A 22,529-nucleotide genomic window follows, 5' to 3' on the forward strand; every position below is an offset into this window, starting at 1 on the left:
TGAATGAATGAATGAGCGAAATCTTTCTTCAGAGAAAAATTAACTCCGCTTTGAGCTTCCGGCCCAGGGAGAGAACTTAAGTTGGAAATGACTTCACCGACTACTCTCAATTTTATAATCCTATTTACCTAAGAGGTTCAGAGTCTTCCTTGGCAGCAAAAATACTCTATCTGATCACTGACATACAGAGGAGAGCTGGATCCTGGAAGTCCTGGTTCCTTAACCTCTGCTTCCTTCACATGTTCTGGAAGAAGGGCCCCGGAAAAGGGATCAGAGGCAGCCGCAGACAGTCCTGGCTGAGAGCTCTGTTCGGGAGGTAGATGAAGACAGAAGAGGGATCGATTGACCTCTGGTTACGTGAGTCACTGTGGCTGCCGAGCACTGGGTTTATGTCATGTTCATGGATCCACCCTGAGACAGGTAGCTCCCGAGTTAGATGCTAATTCCCAAATATGATTGAACATGTTGCAGAAGGAACATTAGATGATCTGCAGTGTGCCATCGGGCAGCCCTGTGGAATGCAAATTCTTTTTTGAGGCCTGGGGACCAGGTGAGCGGACTCCTTGCAGGGGCCCCACCCCCACTGCATCATTTCAGGGGCAACACCCCATTTTATTCATGGGGACGCTTTACCCATCCTCCTCTGTTGTTGTTGTTGGCTTGGTTTGTTCTATTTCAGTAGTCTTGCAATGAGCACGCATTTGCAAGTGTTCTAGATCACGCTGTCTCTAAAATCTAAGCCAGACAAGCAGCAGTTCTGGAAGACAAGAAGGCATTTCCTCTTCTGGAAAATGAAGCTATGGTGGACTAAAGAATTCCTGAATAAATTCCTCCGGGAAGGCTGGGGCAGGGCTTTGAGGAGCTTTAAAGGCACAGGCTGCTATACACGCTCGCTGTCCTTTGCCTCCCAAATGGAAAGCTGTGCGCGCCTTGGTAGAGGGATCACCTGAGGGCGTGTGGGGTCAGTGTTGGAAATCAGCGGGGAACAGGCTTGATCTTGACAGAGAGAAAGGGTGTGGGGAAGTATCTTGAACTAATTCTGAGTCACCAGGAGACCGATTTTTCCAGCAGGGGGAGGATCGAAAGAGGTAGGAACACCCAGTTCAAGCTGCTTCACCTTGGGTGTATCTCAGAGGGCAACCTGATTGATTTCGCTGCCTAGCAGTGTTCTCATTTTGCACATGCATCCCCCTCAGATCAGTGTCTTAAAGGTGCTGCCTTGTATGGATATGATCAAGGGATAAGTACGCTTGTATTTAACATAAAAATTTGAGAACTTTCATCTTCAACTACTCGCATTTAAATCCCTTGCTGCTTCTCACTGGGGCTGGGAGAACAACAACAACAACAACAGAATACAATTCGCTTAGCTACCCACTTCAGAGAAAATCTGGGCTCATCTTTAGGTTGTACCGTTCCTGCCCAGGTGGTGCCGCTGAGAGGGAATGGACCATGGGTACCATCTTGTCTTCGCGGTGCCATTCTCTACAAATCTCCGAGTCTTGTTTTCACAGCAGAAGCGTGTTTTCCTCTGTTGACCAGGTGTCTGAGTTACAGAGAAGGATGGATCCTGAAGGGTCCTAGTCCCTTAAGCTCTGCTTTCTTCCGACTTTTGGGAGGACAGACATCGAGGAGGGGTAGAGAGTGAGAGGGTGTTAGGAAGATGGGCCGGGGATCCCCCATTAGGAGTCTGTTTATGTACATGGTGGCCCAGACTTTCGGAGATCTGGGTAGAGACCAGGGTGAAATCAGACTGTGTTTTGGAAACTGTGGTAAGAAGGAGGCAATGACTCAGTGCTTACTATCCCCAGAAAGTGATACTGCTCACTAGGGAGGCTTTGGGGCAAAGCCCGTACATGTATCTGGAGGTGGAGTTGGAAAAGCATATTGGCACCTGGGAATTTGGAAGGAAAGGCGTGGGGGGTGGGGAGAGAGACTGTGAATGAACAAAACGGGGAGGGGGGGGGGGAAACACATTGGGGAAATAGTACCGAAAATGGGTCCCCGAGGTGGAAAGAGCTGTCAGAACAGAAGCAGAACTGCTGTGTTGTACTGTTCCAGAAGGGAGATTTGCAGGTTGTGTGGGAAACCCACAGACATTTATTTCATTTTCTTTACGCTTCTAATTTTAATTTTCTTTTCGCTCCGGCATGTGTGAAATAATTGTGGTTTAGAGCAATGTAGTCTTGGGAACCTTAGGGCTATACTTAATGTCCAAGTTTAGGGTTTAACCAAACATAGCATACCTGGAAACAGTCCTTTATTTATCAGTGGCTGAAATAGCAGCTGAGTCACAGAAGTGACACAAACACATGTGGTGCCTTTCTCATACGTCCTAAGTCCCCCGGGGTGTTGACGAGCCTTGCCTTTGCCCGCTCAGGCCTTGCAGTCTCCTCTCCACCCACCTTGCCCGGGGACAATGCCCCTCACCCTGGTCCTTCTCTGATTGTGGCCCAGACATCAGGCCCTCATGCTGACGATTGACTTTCAGAGTTGAGCTAGAGAACATTCCAGCAACTAAAGCGTCAGCAGCTCCACTCATTGTTCTAAACACTGGAGCTCAGTTTTGAAATATCAACTTTGCTTCAGTTGGGTTTCATCTGTGCTCAAAGGGGAGAGGGAGAAAGGATCCATCTGGTCTGGAAAAAGACATTTATTCTTTCCCCACCTTGTAGTAATCGACGACAGTCACTATGCGCTCTACCCCTAAGCCCTAGCCCTGGTACAGAGGAAGGAATGGGCTAGGACGGAGCGTGCCGCTCGCTATCTCAGTGGCTCGGGGGCCATTAAACACAGTGGGATGGATTTACACCTGTAAGCAGGGTTGCGTCATCCCCTCATTTCCCACACGCTCTTGCTATCGTAGATAAGACTGTGAGAAAGCTCCAGTGCAAGGTGTGCCTACATCAGGGGAAATCAAGATGATCCCTTGGGTGCAAAGAGAAAATACCAGAGCCTCTATTACATTTATTAAAACTTTTCTACTTTTGTGTGTATGTTACAATATGCATTACATATTAGTATGTTGGTAAATATACTATCTATCTATCTACCTACCTACCGTCTATCTATGTCATCTATTGTCTAGCTACCATCCTATCAGGGGACGCATTGAGCAGCATTGTGGAAGAACACACTCCTGGGAGATTCTATTTCAGTAGATTTCAGGTGAGACTGAGGAAACTGTAGTTATCGGACGCATTTATCTTCGTGAAAGAACCTTTTCTTAAATGTAACCTCACACACAATCCTAAGAAATACAACAGATAAGGATGGGACCACTCTTCTGAAGGAAGCTGGAGGCAAGGCTAGGGGATGGCCCGGCTTTCCTTGTCTCCCATCTCCCCTCCGCTCTCCTTGGTCTACGTAGGCTCTCCCTTGGAAACCATCATGGTAGCTTCTGGAAGATGAATCTTTGGAGGTTAACTGTTCCCATGTTTGAAACTGGACTAACAGGACATGGCCCCCATTCTCAGGTTTGATGTCGCAGATAGTTTCCACTAGCTGGATCGCTTTCAGTCTTTTTCTTGATGCCACATGCTCAATACACCCTCCTAGCCCAGGCTAAGTGAAGGGACTGACCTGAGAATAGACTCCTTCTTCCTAAGGCTCCTTCCCTCGGCTGCTTCCTACCATCCTGGGACTGCTTCATCTTTCTTAGCAAAGGGACTTCCCCACAGTAAACAGGCAGGACTCACCTATTCACGAGGGTTCACGTTCATCGGCAGAGGATGGCCAGACGGCTGCAGCAAGCACTTCTCTGATCTTATTTCAGATTCGCAAGGCGCTCCCTCTGCAGAAGGAGATTCTGCTTAAATGAAACGCAGTCCCATATCCTAGGGGCACCTCACCTTTTAGCTGATTCAACTATACTGACGTATGGTTATAACTTTCTTTCTAATTTTGCTGGTTGAGAGATGGCCTATTTCCCAAGGGCAATTCACACACTGTCATTTATAGAGTTCTGTTGTCTTCATGAAGAACCACGAAGGGTAAAATCGCCTCACAGAGTCAGAGGGAAGGTGGGGTGTGGCAGATACAGATACGCTACCCAGCTACCCCTGTAAGATGGGACTCCCTGCCCAGCGATGGAGAGGGTAGCTAGCTCACAGCCTCCTCTGTGAGCAACTTTTGAGCCGAAGTCACACGCGGTTCTGAGTGGCACTAGCCAGTAAGTGGGCAAGGCCATGGAACAAAGACCTGGCCATTTCCTCCTGATGAGGACTCGGATCCAACAGGTGCTCTTGCTCCGTATCCTGATCGGGTGCCTTCCTCATGACCATTCTTGCTTCTTCACATTTCCTCCCAGGTGTTACTCCCCCCAAAACCTTATGTACTCCTCGTTCTGTCTCGGCATCTTCTTCCCTGAGAATCAGAGGCGGGGGAGGGGGGAGGAGGAGGAGGAGGAGGAAATGAGAACCAAATACAGGTTGCAATAGATCGCTTAGGTTTACAGTCCCCAGCCCCCGGGCAGGAATAGCTTGTGGGGAGCCTCAGAGTCATTGCAAGGAGTCTGTAAATATACACACGTGTCTGTGGCCTGAATATATCATATATTTAAATATTTTGAATAACAGATGTGCTGTTTTTCAAATGTAGGAATCAAAATTCACTGAAGTCGTTTTTTAAATAGTGCATTTTTAGATCGGTGGTCACTACCAGTTACACACACACACACACACACACACACACACACACACATCGAGGGACATTCTCTGTCTCTGCAGGACAGAGTTGTGTGAAAGACCCTGGAGAGGCCCCAGTTCTGGGGACAAATGGTAGAGTTGAGGGCAGTGCGTGTCTGAAGCAGACTTTCCAAGAGAAGAAGGGGCACTGAGAGATGGCGAGGCTGCTAATTACCAACTTCCTTGCCCTCATCAGCTTGCCCCAGGTTGCCTATGTGAGCATAACACCTTTCCCATGTCCGTGGGTGTCATCTGAATGATACCAAGTCCTATCAAACCTTTGATCCTATGTTATTCACAAGATCCTGTCTGACCTGCCTTGCCTCGCCAGCCTCTGAACACTACTTTGACAGTGACGTTGCTAGCCTAGGCTGTTGGGTTTCCTGCCACATGTGGGTGTCTGCAGGGCTGTGCAGACCAACATGGCAGAGATACATGCTGCAGAAGGAAGTCGACTTTGGTTTCAGCACGAACTGGTTAGATCCTGGACGTTTCCCAGGCTACTACTTTTGTTGGCCTGACACACTCAGGCCGAGGTGAGCCACGGCTGGGAGTTTTGTGAGCGTTTCCGAGCTGAGTGGTTACCCCAGGTCTGTTAGCCATCTGGGCCTAGGGAATGAACTTGGGCACCCTCTCCTTTGAGTTCTTGCACCTTTTCACTCTGAGCCAAAAATATTTGCGAAGAGCCACTTCCGCGCATGGTGAGCGTGGGATGTTTACTCTCAGACTCACAAGTGTGACACGTGGGGGTCAGATTAGAACAGAGCAAAGTCTAAGAGTCTGGCCAATTGACTCTAATGGATTTTTTTTTTTTTTCTTAAAAAATGGACGAACAGACGTGTGGCTTTCTAGTCCGGGGCGTGACTTTGGAGCCAGACTGCTTGAGTTCATATGCTGACTCAACCATTTACTAACCATGTGGTTGTAGGCAGCTTACTTAATCTTCCCGAGCCCCAGTTCCTTTACCTTGACAACAGGGACAATCGCATCTACTTCAATAAATGTGAAGCCCCTAGGGAGCGCTCAATAAATATGAACGATTACTGTTTCTGCTGTGCTGTAAAGAGATTCTGGGAAAGAGCTCTGGTAATTTGACGTCTCTGACCACCATTGTCATTGTCAGGAATAGTCCTCCAAGGGCGAACGTGATGTACTGCCACTTGCTTCGGTTTTCACACCCGGAAAATGAGACTAAGGTTGCGGGCTTTTCATACCTTATGGGATTTTGAGATGCATCCAATGCAGGAAGAGATGCCTTGAGATGTAAATATGTCCTCTGGAGCTGGGAGATCTTGTCCACGGCAGTCGAGGGTCCTTGCCCGTCCTGCACCGTTCGTGTTGATGTTGCCTCTGCGCGGAGCTGTGATGGAGAAGAAAGATTTTGCTGGGGTGGGTGGGGCTATTCTTCCTGCACTGACTGTGACACAACCCCCGTGTGGTTGAGAGCACTGCTTTTTGATGTCCGACGACCTCTCTCATCGGGTCTGAGGCGCTTCTGCTAGAGGTGACCGATCTCTGGGGTCAATGCCAGAGCCTGCTTTACAGCTCGAGGACCGTAGGATGAGCAATGCCAGGTCCTACGGCAGCAATGCGTGAGACTCGGGTGGTGGGCAGGCCCTCACTCCCTCTCCTCTCTGAAGGGTCCTTTTGAGAGGAGATGTTTGGCTGCCCCTGGGTGAGACATGGTAAGAAGTTTGCATTCCTGGAAAAAGGAAGGGGAAAAAAAAAAATCACCAATGCTTTCATACGACCCAGCATGTCACAGTTCCTATTTAAGGGGGAGGACTCATTTTTCCCTAAGCTGAAAATATTTGGGCTAGGATGTTGAGGCAGAGGGTGGGCGGGGAGAAATTGACTTTCTGTCCAGAGCCAGACAGAGGTGAGCATATTCAATGAAATATTTGGGGTTCTTATCTGAGGGGGAGTTCTTTAGTTCCAAGCAAAGAAACACCAACATGGGCTAACTTAATCCAAAACTAAATTAAGGGTGCCTGAGCGGCTCAGTCGGGTAAGCACCTGACTCTCGATTTCAGCTCGGGTCATGACCTCACGTTCGTGAGTTTGAGCCCCATGTTGGGCTCTGCACCGACAGCATGGAGCCTGCTTGGGATTCTCTCTCCTTCCCTTTGTGTCTCCTCCTCCCCCATGCTTTCTCCCTTTCTCTCTCTCTCTCTCTCTCTCTCTCTCTCTCTCAAAATAAACTCTTTTAAAAAATTAAAACACACACACACACACATACACACACACACACACACACACACAGGGTAGCTATGGAATCTGGCTTTGTACAGGACAGGAAGCTGGGAAACCTAGGTCGGAGAAACGAATGGGCTCCCCCTTAGCTAGGGTTCCCTTATGTCGCTTCACACAGGAATTTTCCTCCCTGGAGAGACTTAATCGGCCTTGCTTGGGGACAAACCACTGCTTGACCCACAGGAGGTCAGGCACCTTGCTTCAGGCTTTGTCAGAAGGGTGAACAGAATGCTGAGCAGGCCGTAGAACAGATGTCTTCCACGGTCTCTGCTTTTTACCATCAGCCTCGTCACTATAATTAGTTCCCTGAGGCTGCCCGGTTTTACGTGCATCCAAAGTGGAGTCAACACGTTCCTGTTTTAGAGCATCCTTGGTAAAATTCGCCCCCGTAAAAAGTGGATTACAATCTTGTTGCCCAAGATGAGATGCCTGCCTCGTCTTGCTGGCCCACCTGGAGAACAGGTGCTTGGGCCTTCCCGACGAGGTCCGCCTACCTCGCCTTGCTGTCTCTTTAATAGCTCCATGCTCTGGGTCATAGAAGCCTAGGCCTCAAGGCCCCTGGTTACCCGGCCTAACTGTTGCTTAAACAGCAAACTAAAAATAAGTGTGCCCGGGACCGTTCATGCTGGCAGTGACAGTTGGACGGCCACCTCACCACAAAGACACTTGTCATTTGGAGGTTTGGAAAAGGGAAACACTTAAGTGCTAGTTTATCGGCCCAAAGAAGCTGTGACAAAAAAAACACGAAAAACAAAAAAAAAAAAACAAAAAACACAACACCCATCCCACCCACAGACTTCTGGTCAGAGTATCCGCTTACAGGGGAAAGTTTAGCCTGTTATAAATTAAAGGCACAGAGATGTTGCTTTATTTGCACATTTGCGGAGGGAAGAGGGGACGATGCAATACCGCAGCCGCTGCCTTTTAGAAGTTTCCAGGGAAACTCTGAAAGAGAACAAAAGCGTTTTCTTTTTAAAGCGTCGGAACATCTGCAAACTGCGGAGGGGCAACGAAGAAAAGCCTGCGATGATGTGCAGTGTTCACATTTCGGTGTGGCTCCAGTCCTGGCTTTTAGATGAGGAGGAACGACTCAGGGGTCGGTGGCGCGGTGCCCTCTCTGACCCCTTCCAAGCCAGTCCTGTCTGTCCGCACTTGGGAACGATGCCCGAAATAAAGTAAAACTTTAACAGGGGCTTTTAGCACAAGGACCGTGTGAACGCATCCCATTCAGAGTCCTCGTTTATGCACTTAACTGGAACGTGTGATGTTTTGGAATTTCCCTGCCAGTATCATTCTAATGGCTTTATGATAGTTCATCCAATGGCTGTTCCGTAACCTATGAAAGCAGGCCCCGGCCTTGGACGTGATATCTTGCAAGGACTGCCGTGACGGACAACTTTGTGCATAAACCGGAGCACCATCTGTCAAAGAAGTGTCCAGCCTCGCCACCTGTCGGGTGTGGGGCTTCCGCACTGTCCCCTCTCTCTCCGTTAAACAGCGGTGCTTACTTGAACAAAGTCTAATGATCCGTTTCGTGGGTTATTCTAACCCAATTTTTCTTCACTCTTGTCCCTCTTCTCATGTCTCGGGAAGTGATTTCTCACATTGTTAGCAAGCACACTGGCGAGTTAAAAAAGAGGACAAACTTTGGCTTAGGTACCTTTTGCTAAGTAATAGAAAACAGGTGATGCAGGACTGTAAGAGGCTGGGTGAGGTTTATTTAAGAAAATCAGATGGGGCGCCTGGGTGGCTCAGTCAGTTAAGCGTCTGACTCTCGATTTCGGCTCGGGTCACCATCTCCCTGCTCGTGAGATCAAGCCCCACGTTGGGCTCTGTGCTGACAGCCGGGAGCCTGCTTGGGATTCTCTCTCCCTCTCTCTCTGCTCCGTTTCCACTCATGCTCTCTCTCTAAAAATAAACATTCAAAAAAAGGAAAATCAGGTTTAGACACTGCCTTTAACAATCTATTAAGTACTCTTGTATTTTCTCCAGATACATTTTATGTTGCTATTGTTGTACATACTATCATTAGACACAAAGTAACTGCGTGTGTGACAATAGCAGCTGACAACTCTTGTTTTAAGGCAGGGAAAAAAATTTACAAGCCCACGTTCCTACTCCTCTGAAAATAGCTCTCTTAAAAGCTCCTGGGGGCCCAGATATTGATATTATTACTCTTTCCTACTTCATTTAACTAATCACCTAGGCGTGCAATTTTAGAGTATCTACTAGAACAACAATGATCAAAGCAGTTAACAGGAACTAACATTAACTGAGCGCTTACTGTACGCCAGGTGCCGGGCTGAGCCTTTGGGTGGATAGACTGATACACTTAATCTTAGCAGAGGGAGGATGTCGACAATGCAGATCCGGCGGGACTCTTTGAGGACGTCGCAGCCACGGGAACGGCGGAAGGAGACCACCCCGGCAGAGCGAAGGGCCCCAAGTGTGGCAGCGCATGGCTCTTCTGCTGCGGCTGGGGGTTTGTCAGAGAGCGGGAATATGGCATCGAATCCAGCTGGAAGACAGGGACGAGATCCAATCCTTATCTTAAGAAGCCCATACACATTTTCCATTTGGAGGTAGATTGCACACGAAGTGGGGTGTGCTCACAAAGCGCAATTGATGCTGTTGAGGCAGTGGATGGTGGTAGCCTGGACTCACGGGCTGGTGGAGATCGTGGACTGGACAGAAGGAGACTCAGGATGCATTTTTGGAAATGAAATTGACAGCACTTGCTGCTAAATTGCCATAAAAGATGCAGGATACGGGGGTAAGAAAGACCCAGCTGTGGGTTTCTTATCTGAGTACGAGGCTAATGGTGCCATATTCTGCAATGTGAAAATCTGAGGGAGTAACTGATTCATGGGTAGGGAAATGGAAGGTTCTATTCTTACCTTGTCATTTGCCAAAATTGATACTCTGACCAAAAATAAAGAACACAAAACTAGAAGGTTGAACTTTTTAGTCATTTTTTGTTTAGCAAGAAGAGACCGGACAGACCTCGGGCTGGGTTCAGACACACCTAACTAGGATGGCCCTTTTCAGGTTGCGTGACCTCAGTCAAATTCCTTGGCCACTCACCACCATTCGATGCTTCGGTTTTCTCATCTCTAAAAAGGAATTAATGTCCAGTGTCCCACAGAGCCGTTGATCGATTGTGTGTATGGCTCCTAGCTCAGTTTCTGGCACATAGCAATTCCATTTCTTTCTTTCTATTATTATTAATGTATTTATTTTTAAAAATTTTAAGGTTTATTTATTTATTTATTTATTTATTTAGGGGAGGAGGGAGAAGGAGAGAATGAGGGGGGAGACAGGCAGAGAGAGAGAGAGAGAGAGAGAGAGAATCCCAAGCACGCTCCACGCCATCAGCACAGAGCTGGATGCAGGGCTTGAACTCACACATCATGAGATCATGACCTAAGCCAAGGTCAAGAGTTGGAGGTTTAACTGACTGTGCCACCCAGGCACCCCGATAATCCCATTTCTTAAATGTTAGTTGCAGTCCTTTGAAATAACCTCACAAGATAATGCTGTTATGTGCAATGAATTCTTCCTTGTGGGGTTCCTGTCCATGCCTTAGCCTGGGTGACAGGGTATGACATAGATCAAAAGCACCTGAAAGGCAGTGGTGCCCCCAGATGTCTCTCTTACCTGCTGTCTGAAGTTCCACATTTAAGTGTTTCATTCCTTTGGGAAGGCCTGAACTGAAACACCCACCTAATTTTATTATTATTATTTTTTTAATTTTTATTTTAAGTAGGCTCCGTGCCCAACATGGGGCTTGAACTCACAACTCTGAGGTCAAGAGTCACATGCTATCCCAACTGAGCCAGTCTGGCACCCCAACCCTTCCTGAAATACCAATGGCCTTGCAAAAGAGAATCGCTTAAAGCGTATTTGTCAATAACAGAAAGTCACCATAATATAGTGAGTAAGCACATGGATGCTGGAGCCAGGCTGCCTGGGTTTGAGTCTCATTTTTTGCCACTTCTGAGCTGTGTGACCTTGGGCAAGTTACCTGACTTCTTTGTGTCTAAGTTCCCTCACAGGTGAAATTGGGCCATTAATGATTCCTACCATATAGAGTCACTAAATGTTTTAATGGAGCTAATGTGTATAAAATAATGCCTAGAAAATAGTAACCACTATATAAGTACGTGTTGAATAAAATACAAACAGTTCAGGTGTTTGCAACAGATGACTTTGAGGAGGCGAGAGAAAGGCAAGGCTGGGGACACAAGGGGGGGCGGGGGCTGAGGTTGCCGGGTCTCTGGAGGAAACAGGAATATGACACCGTGGACAATCATGGCAGAAGGTGACAGCAGACCTTTCTGCTTCTCAGTTTTGTCTTGTCAAGCCCCCAAAGCAAAAATCCCAGCGTGGCCCCGGTCCCAGCTACCAGAGCTCAGTTTTTCCCACCTTAGATGCAGCCTTGAATCCAGGGTGCACTCTGGCAAGATAACATGCTTCTCTGCTGTTTTTGCTTCCATCTGTGGAACTCTCTACCTGGAGACACGTCAAGGTGTCCTCTACCCGCTTGATGCGGCTTGAGTGCGTGCTTTCCTATGGCTTATCCAGGTTTTGACGGAAATCTGGCCATATGACTATTCCAAAGCTTCAAGCGATGCTTCATTTCCGATGTTATTTGAAGTGGACCGGGGAGGCCAGGGAATGTGTGAGTTTCCTTTCTTGTCCCCTCTTAAAGGAAAATGCTTGGTGGGTTGTTCTACCTAGGTGACAGTTGGTTTTTATCGTTAATCTCCTACTGAGCTAAACTAGGAACAGAGAACATCAGCCTTTTGAGAAAAACAGGGCGGGAAAAAATCAGTTATTGAATTCCCAAACCCCCGGACCCGTAGTAGCATCTAAGGAATACCCGTCTGTTTTTTCCAAGGGCAGTGAGAATGTGAAGGGCCTAGATCACTCAGACCCTGCTGCTGGACTAAAATGGTACGGCCACTCTGGAAAGCAGTTTGGCTGTTTCTCAAAAAATAAACATATAGGGGAGGCTGGGTGATGGGTATTGAGGAGGGCATCTGTTGGGATGAGCACTGGGTGTTGAATGGAAACCAAGCTGACGGTAAATTTCGTATAAAAAAAATAAATACGCCACTGCCGTACCACCCAGCGATCGCACTCGTGCCCTCTTATCCCCGTGAAATGACACATTGACTTTCGCACAGACACCTGTACTCAAGTGTTCATAGCAGTTTTTTTGGTAATATCCTCAAGTTGGAAACAACACAGATGTCCATTCACGGGTGAGTGGTCAAACAAACTGTGGCATCTCCATCCCATGGAGTATTACTTAGCAATACAGAAGGAATGAACTGGAGGCATGCCTCCGAGGTATTACAGGCTCAGTTCCAGACCACTGCAATAAAATGAGTCAAATGATTGTTTTGGTTTCCCAGGGCATATAAAAGTTATGTTTACATTACACTGCAGTCTATTAAGTGTGCAATAGCATTATGGCTTAATAAAAAAAAAACAAGGTGTTTACCTTCATTACAAGATAATTTATTGCTAAAAATCACATAATGTTGTGATATTATGCCATAGTTTTTGCAAGGGGTACCACTGGGAGAAACTGAATACGAATGGAAGGGAACTCTCTGCATCCTTTCTTAAGGCTGGATGTGAGTCTACAATTATTTCCAAATAAAAGTTTAATTTAAACCAAGGAGAGAGGAGAAAGACTGTTAACTATCCCCAGACTCACCTTGAACTCTAGTAAGACCTACATAACGCTTCTCAAGTTTCCCATATTCCACGCTCAGAAGAATTTCTAGTTATAGAAAGACCTAACCAGATCAGAAGTCAGGCAAATGAATGTTTTCCTTGCCACACAGTTATGGCCTCAGTTCACCGACTGTTCCTTATGTCAACTCACTCGTTCAATGAGCATTTATAGTGCCACTCCTATGTACCCAGGACTGTACTAGGTGCCGTGGGTCCAGTGAGACAAATAATAGACTGTCTGTACCTGAATGGAGCTTACATTATAGCGAGGAGATGAACAATATATAACACACACATAACGAGACCACTTCAGGGAGTGGTAAATATTAAGGATGCAGTAATGCAGGCAGTGTTAGCAGATGGAGCCTCTTTTGAGAGGAAAGTCAGGAAAAGCCTACCTAGTAAGTGTTTTGATCTGAGACCTAAATGATGGAACAGCGTCCCAGAGCTGGGGAGAAGAGCATTGCTGTATAACCTTTGGAAAGGTCACTCTTGCAGTGTAAAGAATACGTCGAAAGGCAGCAAGAATAGAAGTGAGGAGACCACTTCACAGGCCATTTCTGTGATGGGTCCCTCAACTAAGGTTTAGCGGTGGAGACAATGGTGCCGCTTTCTGGGATGAGAAAGACTGTGGGGGAAGGAAGGAATCGGTTTGGTTGGAAGAAAGAAATCAAGAGTTCTGTCTGGTCATGCTCATTTTGATGTGTCTGATAGACATGTGCATTGGGTCACAAACATTGCTCAGCCTCCTTCTTTTCCTCAGTCCCAGTCTGTGCTCCATCAGCTCTGTGCATTTCCCCACGTCCAGACTTTAATGGCATATCACCCTGCAAGGTGGCTTCCCACATGGCGGCAAGGGTTGAGATTACACATACCAGAAGTATGGAGTTAGCAACCTGAGGGTGGACCGTGAACAAAGGGAAATGGGGCTAAAAAGGAACCCGACAAAGTCCTCATGTTTCCTTCTCCTGTGGACAACTCAAGGATATAATAGCCTCAAGCAGCTCTCCCAGAGAAGTCCCATATGTTGAGTGAACACAACTTCTGAGTGACTTCCTGGGTCTCTTGGCAGCCTTCTAAGGTGGAAGCCAGAATGATAATGCTGCTGGGCACATCGTATCACACCTCTGCCTCCTTTCCTTTTTTTCTCCTACACTCAATACCAAGGCCTTGCACATCCTGATTAAAACTTCAGGATCCTTAATCCTTGCCTTGGGCTCTGTTTTACGGAGGACTCAATTAAGACAACCTCCAAACGGAGATGTCAATTAAGAAGTGAAAAGTCTAGAGCGCAGGAAGGAAGTCAGGATTGGAGCTACTAACTTGGTGAAACTACTAACTTGGGAAACATCAGAAGTTGCATAGTACTTAGGGCCAGAGGACTAATGCAGTCACACTGAGAGAGGGTGTGGATGGAAATATGGGTCAAAGAACAACCCTGAGACACTCTGAAACCCAATGTTTGGGCGGGGGGGTGGCAGATCCAGCTGAGGAGAAATTGAGAAAAAATAATCAGCGAGGTACAAGAAAATCTGAGGACGTGTAGTCAATCGAGGAGAAGGAAGGAGAGGATGTTGCAAGAAAAATGGGAATAAACAGGTGGGTCAAAACTAGCTGAGCGGTCTAGAAATATGAGAGACACTGGGTTAGGCAACAGAGAAATGAGAGCCTTGAGGAGAGCGGTTTCAGTAAGGAAGTAGGATTGGAGTAGGTTGAGGAGAAAAAGGGAGATGAGGAAGTGGAAGTAGCTAACAACATAGACAAGTCTTTGAAGAAATTTAGATGGAAATGGGGAAGAAATAAAGTGGGTTACAGCAGGGCATCTGCTTGCTGGGCATGATAGCTGGAAAATGTGCGTGGGAGAAGCACAGCGATCGGTCGTCAAGAGACCTAAGTTCTAGTCCTTTTACCTCCATGAACCAGCGAAGGGGGCTCTAGGTACATCAGTTCCCTCCCTGGGCATTAATTTCCCTCATTTGCCAAATCAGTTATCGCTCGGATTCCTTCCAGCTCAGAGGAACTATGTCCTGTGGAGATGTTGAAGCTGGCAGAGAAGGGAAGTAGGGTCCTCAAGATGACGGGGAGGGGAAGGATTAAACAAGATGGTGCATGCGAAGCACTTAGCAATGTGCCTGACTGATAGTAAGAACACAACATGCTTCATTTACTACTAGACGTAATAGAATAGTAGCAGAAACTTGCAGAACATTGTGGTGCAGTGTTCTACTTACACACAAGAAAGTGCTGTTTGTATAAAAAAAAGGAAGGAGGAGAAGGGAGAATGGACCAGACAGTGTCTGGCAAGGCAGTGAGGACCACGCTAGAAGCAGCTGGCGGAATCAGTTGTGGTATAGCCTTTATGACAGTGGCTCAGAGCTGGTGGCTTAGGTGACATGAGGCTCCACCGAAATGGAAAGACATTTTACTTTAAAACACGCTTTGTATTTCATATAAAAAGTAAGGTAGGGGTACAAAGAGCCAAGAATAGCCAAGACAACCTCAAAGAAGAACAAAGCTGGAAGACGTACTCAACTGGATATGAAGAAGTTTTTAAAGGCACAGTACTGAAGACAGTGTGGCGTTGGCACAATAATAGACAAATGGGCAGAAAAGAGTCTAGAAACAGAGCCATGCACACATAGGCACTTGATTTATAAGAAAGGCAGCACCTCAGAGTAGTGGAGAAAGGACAGTCTTATCAATAAATGGTCCTGGGTCAAATGGATATCCAGATGGATAAATAAGAATAAAATTCAACTCCTACCTCATACCAGGAAAAAAAAATCAATCCTCTGTGGTCTGTAGATTGTAGGTGAAAACTTCTAGTGATAGCATAGGAGAATAACTCTCAAATACCCATAAATAGGACACAAAAATACTAACCATAAAGAAGCGCATCTATGTATTGCATTTTATTAAAGTTAAAAATGTTAGTTCATCCAAAGATACCATTAAGAAGGTAAAAAAAAAAGCCAAGTTACAGAGTGAGAAAGATATTCTGATAACTGATAAAAGGCTCACATTCACAGTATACAAAGAATTCTTACAGAAGAAAAGAAAGCTACCTCATTTGAAAATAAACAGGCAAAAGACACGAATAGGTACCTCACAAAAATAGAATGGCCAGTAAACACATTAAATGGTGCTCAATTAGTCATATGAGGGAAAAACAAATGAAAATCATATCACTAAACACCCACCTGAATGAAAATGAGTATAATTAAAGTGACAAATAATACCAAGTGTTGGTGAGGATGTGGAACAGCCAGAAAAAGTACCTTGCCAGTGGGAATCTACAATGATACAGCCATTTAGGGAAAAGTTTGACGTATCTACTAAATGTAAATGTGACAAAATCCATCAGATCTATTCCTGGATATTTATCCAGCAGAAATGAGGGTTTATATTCATCAAAGACCTGCACAAAAATATTCTTTGTAACATTGTTCATAATACGCTCAAGATAGAAACAACCCAGATATTCATCAAGAATGGAACAAATAATACACTGTGGTATAGTCATTGAATGGAATACTCTACACAATGAAAATAAATTAACCATCACTATACTCAACATTGAGGAATCTCACACATACAGTGTGGAATGAAAGAAGCTATTTACAGAACTCTACATTTTGTCTGACTTCATTTATATCAAGTTCAAAACCTGGAAAAATTCATCTCCAATGTTACCAGTTAGAATAGTGATCCCCTTAAAGAAGAAGGAGGTAGTAGTGGGAAGGGTGTGAGGTGAACTCCGGGTGCTACTAAGTTCCATTTCTTGACCTAGAATGTGGATGCCAGGATGTGTTTTCTTTGCAATAATCCATCAATAACTCACTTAAAGTTCGTGCACCTTCCTGTATGCATGCTCTACTTAAAACAGATGGTTTATCTAAGGAAATGAAATTCAAGGGGTAACACTCATTTTAACAAATGACAAAATGTTTCTCCCCTCCTTGTTGCCAACATTACTCCCCCAGCCACATTCCCCACTGCATGAACTTGTTGTTCTCACCAAATGAGTCAGTCACGATGGAAAAAATTTAATGGACTTTTACAGATTCTTTTTTCAGTGTAATGTCTTCCTTGTAAGGTCTTTAAAAAACACGACCTTCAAATAAAACCACCAGACCTCACCCTCCCTCACTTTATGGGTATGAATGCTGAAATGCTGGGTCCAAGAACAATACTCATCCTGGGATCAGAAGGTGAATGTGGATCCGAAATTTATGCATTCATTCACCTGATAATATTTCCCCCTTCACTGGTTCATGGAAGTAAAAGGACTAGAACTTAGGTCTCTCGACGACCGATCGCTATGCTTCTCCCACGCACATTTTCCAACCATCATTCATTCACCTGAGAATATTCATTCACCTGCTGTAACTCAGATATTATTCTAGGCACTGCAGGTACAACAGTGAACAACAGAAAACATCCTATTGTGGTAGAGATAGAAAATGCACACGAAAACAAGCAAATCCCATGCAGAGAAACAAGGCAGGGGGGCATGGGATAGCAGGAACCAGGGGTAAGGTTTTGCCACGTGTGGAGGGTGGTTAGGGAAGTTCTCACCCAAAGGTGAGAGATCTGAAGGAGAAGAGGAGCGACCATGTGGGTGTCTGGGAGAAAGGTGCCCTGTGCAGAGGGAGCCTCAGATGAGGGCAATGGCCAGGGGGCCAGTGGGACAGGAGGGGAGTGAGCAAAGACCACATCAAAGATGGGAGTCTAAGATCGCGAGGCTTCCTAGGCCAGTCTAAGGGCTTTGGGCTTCCCCTCTGAGTGAGATGGGAGCCCGTGGAGTGTTTTCTGTAGAAATAATGACCTGATTTGACTTAAATTTTAAGAGTCACTCAGGGTGTTGGAAAAGAATAGACAGAAGAGCAGTAAGGGCAAAACAAGTGATTCTGTGACACAGGTGAGAAGCGATGGTTCCTTGGACCAAGCTGTGCAGACAGTGAGAACTGGATATATTTTATGGTAGAGATAAACAGGGTTTACCATTTGGGTCCTGAGACAGAGAGGGGCCAAGGGTTTTGTGCTGAGCAGCTGGACGAACAGATTTCTCGTCAACCAACATGTGGGTGGGATGGGTGTGAGTAGAAGGTTCTGAAATACTGTTTGCGCACGTTAGTTTGAGATGTCTATTAGCCATCCAAGGGGAGGTTGCAAGGACGCAGTGGGAGATAATGAGGCTGGAACTCGAAGAAGAAGTTGGGACTGAACATGTCACTTTGGGTGTTGGTGTATGAAGCCACGAGGCTGAATGAGATCACCTAGGGAGAGGATATAGGCAGAAAAGAGAAGTTGTCCAAGGAATGGCCCTCTGAGATCAGCCCTGCCCTAAATTCTGCTTCCGCTGCAGGAAGGCGATATATCCTCATGCTGGAAGAATTGGCCTCATTTCGCCTTGTGCCAGATGGCTGATTCACACTACAGGTGTGAGGTTAAATGCAGCAATACAGTGTCCTGGAAATTAGAACCCAAAGGAGACCAACCAGTTACAATTAAAATTTCTAGTTAAAATTTCTCGTCTCCCTGACCCCAGTTCAGTCGGGGTTTGAACTAGCAACCTAGAGGCAAGCTTCTCCATCCTAGTACAGGTTTGCCAAGCGCCCCTGGCCTTCTCCTCTGGGGTTCTCTCTTCGCCGGTCTCCAGGTCCCGCCCAGGGTATTCTTCTCACCCAGAAGAATGCTTAGTCCCTGGCCAAGCAGGACATCCTTTCACGCCGAGCTGGAGACTGAGGGCTGGAGAAAGGGGCCCTCCAAGGCAGCAGGGGCTTGGAGAGGAGCCATCCTACACATTTTACCCATTAGTTGCAAATCCTTTCATAATGTTTTCCATTCCCCTTATAATGAGTCATCAAATGAGCAGGGCCTCTGCTAGAAAGTTCATAAGAACCTTACAGGATTTGATGGTTCGAGCAAAGAGAAGAAATGGCTGACGGTAGCCTTGCAAGGCTGCAGTCAGAACCTCTTTTCGGGGTTGCTCTTTATTTCTAAAACTAGATTACAAGGGAGATAAACGAAGAAGAGTGTTGAGGAAGAAGCTCTCCGAGTGCTTCCTCAGCGTCCCCGCTTCCTCAGCTTTAGTGTCACCACTCAGGCTCCCTAGGACTTGTCGGAGGGAGTTCCAGCCAAGAAAAGCACCCACGGAGAGGAGAAAAGGTGGAAAAACCATAGCAGCAGAGATGGTGTTTATCGACGTAAACTTTCCGGTGGCCCACCTCACTTTCCAGAGACGCCATTATTTTCCCACCTTAGCTGTCATTCTTTAAAATGATTCTAACATATACTTGGTTGACCTGCCCACTCCTTCCCTCTCTTAGCCTGATTCTTTTTTTCCTTTTGTCTTCCTCTTCGTGGTAAAGGAGCAGTGGACAGACAGAGCTGTTCCACAGCTTTTGAAGTCCCGGTTGGCGGGTGCCCGTCCCAAGGCCTCTCCCACTCTCCTTTTCTCTCACGTTCACCAGAGACTCTCCTCTTTCGCTTTTCTCCCCAAGAGGGAAGGTGGTCCAAGGAGCCCACCACTTGAAAGCAGAGGCAGTGTTCATGTAGCTGGTGCCCAGCTGTTTCAGGTTGGGGTTCCCTCCGAGTCAGCTCTGGGAACTCAGCACACAGTAATAAAAACTGAGGAGTTTGTGATCTCTGGAGAGTTGGAAAGACAAAACCCATTTTCTCTTATATTCAATCAGGGTCCTGGAGTACAAAAGTGAATTACAGTTTACTCTCTGCTTCTCGTAACTGGGAAGAAAGGAAATATTTTTGATGTGTCCAAACTCCACATGCAAACATTTATGGAAGTCAGTGGAAAGGGTGCCTTTGTTGGCCCTTCTCCACGAAATGGTTCCTACTGTGTATCAGGGGGCATTCTTAGCAGAATCCACAGAGGCAAGCATTAAAAACAATCTTTTGTGCTAAACAAATTTTGCTAAAGACATTGATATTACTAGGTACCCTTTCTACTCCAAAGAGCTACCTCACGGTTCAGGCATCCAAAAGTTTCATTCCTCATTTATTCATTCAGCATCTTTTTATTGAATGACTACTAGCCCAGGTTTGGTGCTGTGTGCCTCAGAAAAAAATGGAGAACAAGGCAGATGAGTCTTACAGTAAAAATGATGGGAGAGGCAAAGAAAATAAACACATCCAAATTATTACACATTTTAGTAAGTGTTATGAGGCATCTGTGGGCTCCTAGCCCAGAGGGTGAGGTTTGATGAATTACAGGCTAAACATAGAAATAAATGTGACTTGCATTAATGACTTGCTTTTACATGTAACTTAGGAAATATTCTTTGGAGAGTCACAACAGGATTTTAAAATGGAATCGCTTGCCCCAGAACTATAACATCTGCATTATCCATGATCTCACGAAGGCAGATCACATCTCCTAAAATGCCTTTCGTGTGATGTGGCTTTGCCTCTGTGAGGGAGAGAAATCAAAGAAACAGCCCAATTGCCCTAACGACAGACTCTACTGGTTGTCTACCCAACAGCTGTCTACCCAACTCGCCCGCCTCCTTTTCCATGATCTTGTGTAATGTCTGCAGAGGTCTTTGTGACATTGTTCCCGAGACAATGGTCTAAAATTCACTATTGGGAACTTGTTTGGGAAGAAAGTGGATAATGTCATCTCCTTAAGAGAGGTGATATTATGGAGGTCCAAAGGAAGCAATGTAGTTTGACTACATTGTAGTGGAGGTCCAAAGGAAGCGGAGTGCAGTGTATGGAGGTCCAAAGGAAGCAATGTAGTTTGACTTTCTCTTCTTATATTGCTTTCCTGGACTTAGCGAATGAAATCTATACCATAGCCCTCTGCTTTTCCTTGTTTTAGCTCTCTGTTTTAGCTCTGGGGAGGGCTCTATATTTGACCCAACTTGATACAAATCTCATCAGCACAGGACTTGTTGACCCACTCCAGTTCTTTCTCTTTCTTCTATATCACCACTGACAAATGTGGACTCATATGGGTGGTGCTTCCCCAAGAACACACATCAAGCTGAGCATAAGGGGGATGCCTCAGTGACTGGGTCATGTTTGTAAGGTTAGTTCCTGAATTGGTTTTCAGTCTTTCGACTTCTCCTCTCATCTCATCTTGATGGTGTCCTTACTACCTTTGCTGCCTACTAGTCCCATCCTGGAAAACTCCCTATCAATTAATTTGGTCCTCAGCCTGCCTGCTCCACATCTCATACTTGGACTAACACTCTCCCTTGTGAACTAGTGTTATAGCCTTTTGTTCTGAGCTGCCAGCATCCTTTGTTAGGGAGAAACCACTCCTCTCCATTCCTCTCCTCTCCTCTCCTCTGTCTCTGTCTCTGTCTCTGTCTCTGTCTCTGTCTCTCTTCCTTTAGGTGCTATGTCACATGGTCTAGTCTATATCCAGCACAAGAGTGGGAGTGAGGACAATCATGCAATTCAAAATTGAATCCGACTCTAAAATTTAACCAATAAATAATCCTATTGGTGAAAACTGGGTAGAAATAATGAGGACGTGTTTGGGCTGTTAAGCTCTGTGGTTGAAAGAAATGAGGAAAAAACCAACTGAGCAGTGTAGGTAATACAATAGCCAGTGGCCACTCCCCTTGGAAAGGCCAATGGGCCTGGTTCTCCACTGTGAAGTAACTTGGTCTTGGTATAATCATCTCTTTGTGTTTCCTGAGCAGTTATAATCATATCTAGAACTGCTGCTGAATCCAATACTTCTGGGGATGAGCCCAGGTTTGAATAACAGCTATCATATAAAGAATGAGGTTATTATGCAGCTAAGTGGCCTCCTAGATTATACTGTCATCAAAAGAACTTTTTTTCTGGACACAGGCAGTGTTACCCTTTAGGAAAACCCGATATGAAATATTACGTAAACTGGAAAGTGACTATCTGCTTTTTAAAAGGAGTACCATATAATTCTTTTAAACCTGGAACAAAAATATTGCCTGCTGGAACACATTATTTTTCACACACACACACACACACACACACACACGGAGAATAACTCCAAAATAAACAAACAAAACCAAATGAGTGACTCCACTTATGGGAAGGTAGAGTAGATAAAGTTTTCCGTATTCTTCCTTGGAGGAACAACTGAAAAATACAACTAAAAACCCTGGACATTATATATTAAAGAAATGTAAGGAGACGCTAAAACGGGAGAGAAGAAGGTATATTGTCTAGGAACATTGGGACCCATGGGCAAACAAAACATTGATGAGTTTTCATCTCATATATCCCAGCCTTGGAGCTGAAGAAACTGGCAACCTGGAAACACCAACAGGCGCAACCACACACACACACACACACACACACACACACACACCAAAAGTCTACTCCCTCTGGCCAAAGTTGTAGGAAATGAGTAGCCTAGCAAGATAGAAAACTTTTAGATAATAACTTCTCTACTCTAGACAAACACCACCAAAAAAACTATGACCCCACTCCCACTCAGCAAAGACCTGGTGGAAAGCTTAGACTCCACCTTCACCAGGCTGGAGCAAGCCCCCTAACATTACACCCCTACTTCCCCAATTCCCTCTCAGGGTGGTGTTAAAAAAAGCTACGTAGGGAGCTAGGACTTTCATCCTGCCAGGTGGTAATTAGAAGCCCCATTCCAGTATTAGTGAAGACCAAGGAAACCTAGACTTCCATCCCCACTCAGCAATAATGAGGTGCCACCACCAGGCCCCCAAACAGGAGTGGTGGTAGAGGAAGCTTAGTGAAGAATCGGTACCACTGTGGCAGAGTGTGGCCACTCTTCCAATGGTACCAGTGAAGGCTACGTGGGAATCCGTAATGAGACACTCATCTTCCTCCAGGGAGATACCAGTGGAGGGGCAC

The 22,529-nt window shown here is 45.9% G+C and overlaps 1 long non-coding RNA gene across 7 annotated transcripts in view; it reads right to left on the bottom strand.

Moving 5' to 3' along the window:
* Nucleotides 1–22,529, bottom strand: part of LOC109492091 — a 51,628-nt gene that overhangs the window by 19,010 nt on the left and 10,089 nt on the right. For 4 of the 7 annotated variants that reach the window (XR_006586519.1, XR_006586517.1, XR_006586522.1 and 1 more), the window contains 2 exons: nt 5,900–6,045; nt 129–4,365 (listed from right to left, as the gene is read on the bottom strand). This is a non-coding gene — a long non-coding RNA (uncharacterized LOC109492091). The remainder of the gene's footprint in view (nt 1–128; nt 4,366–5,899; nt 6,046–22,529) is intronic. The other 3 variants (XR_006586521.1, XR_006586523.1, XR_006586520.1) reach the window with 3 other exon arrangements.

This window comes from Felis catus, chromosome D1 (genome assembly GCF_018350175.1).
Source record: "Felis catus isolate Fca126 chromosome D1, F.catus_Fca126_mat1.0, whole genome shotgun sequence".
Classification (NCBI taxonomy): domain Eukaryota; kingdom Metazoa; phylum Chordata; class Mammalia; order Carnivora; family Felidae; genus Felis; species Felis catus.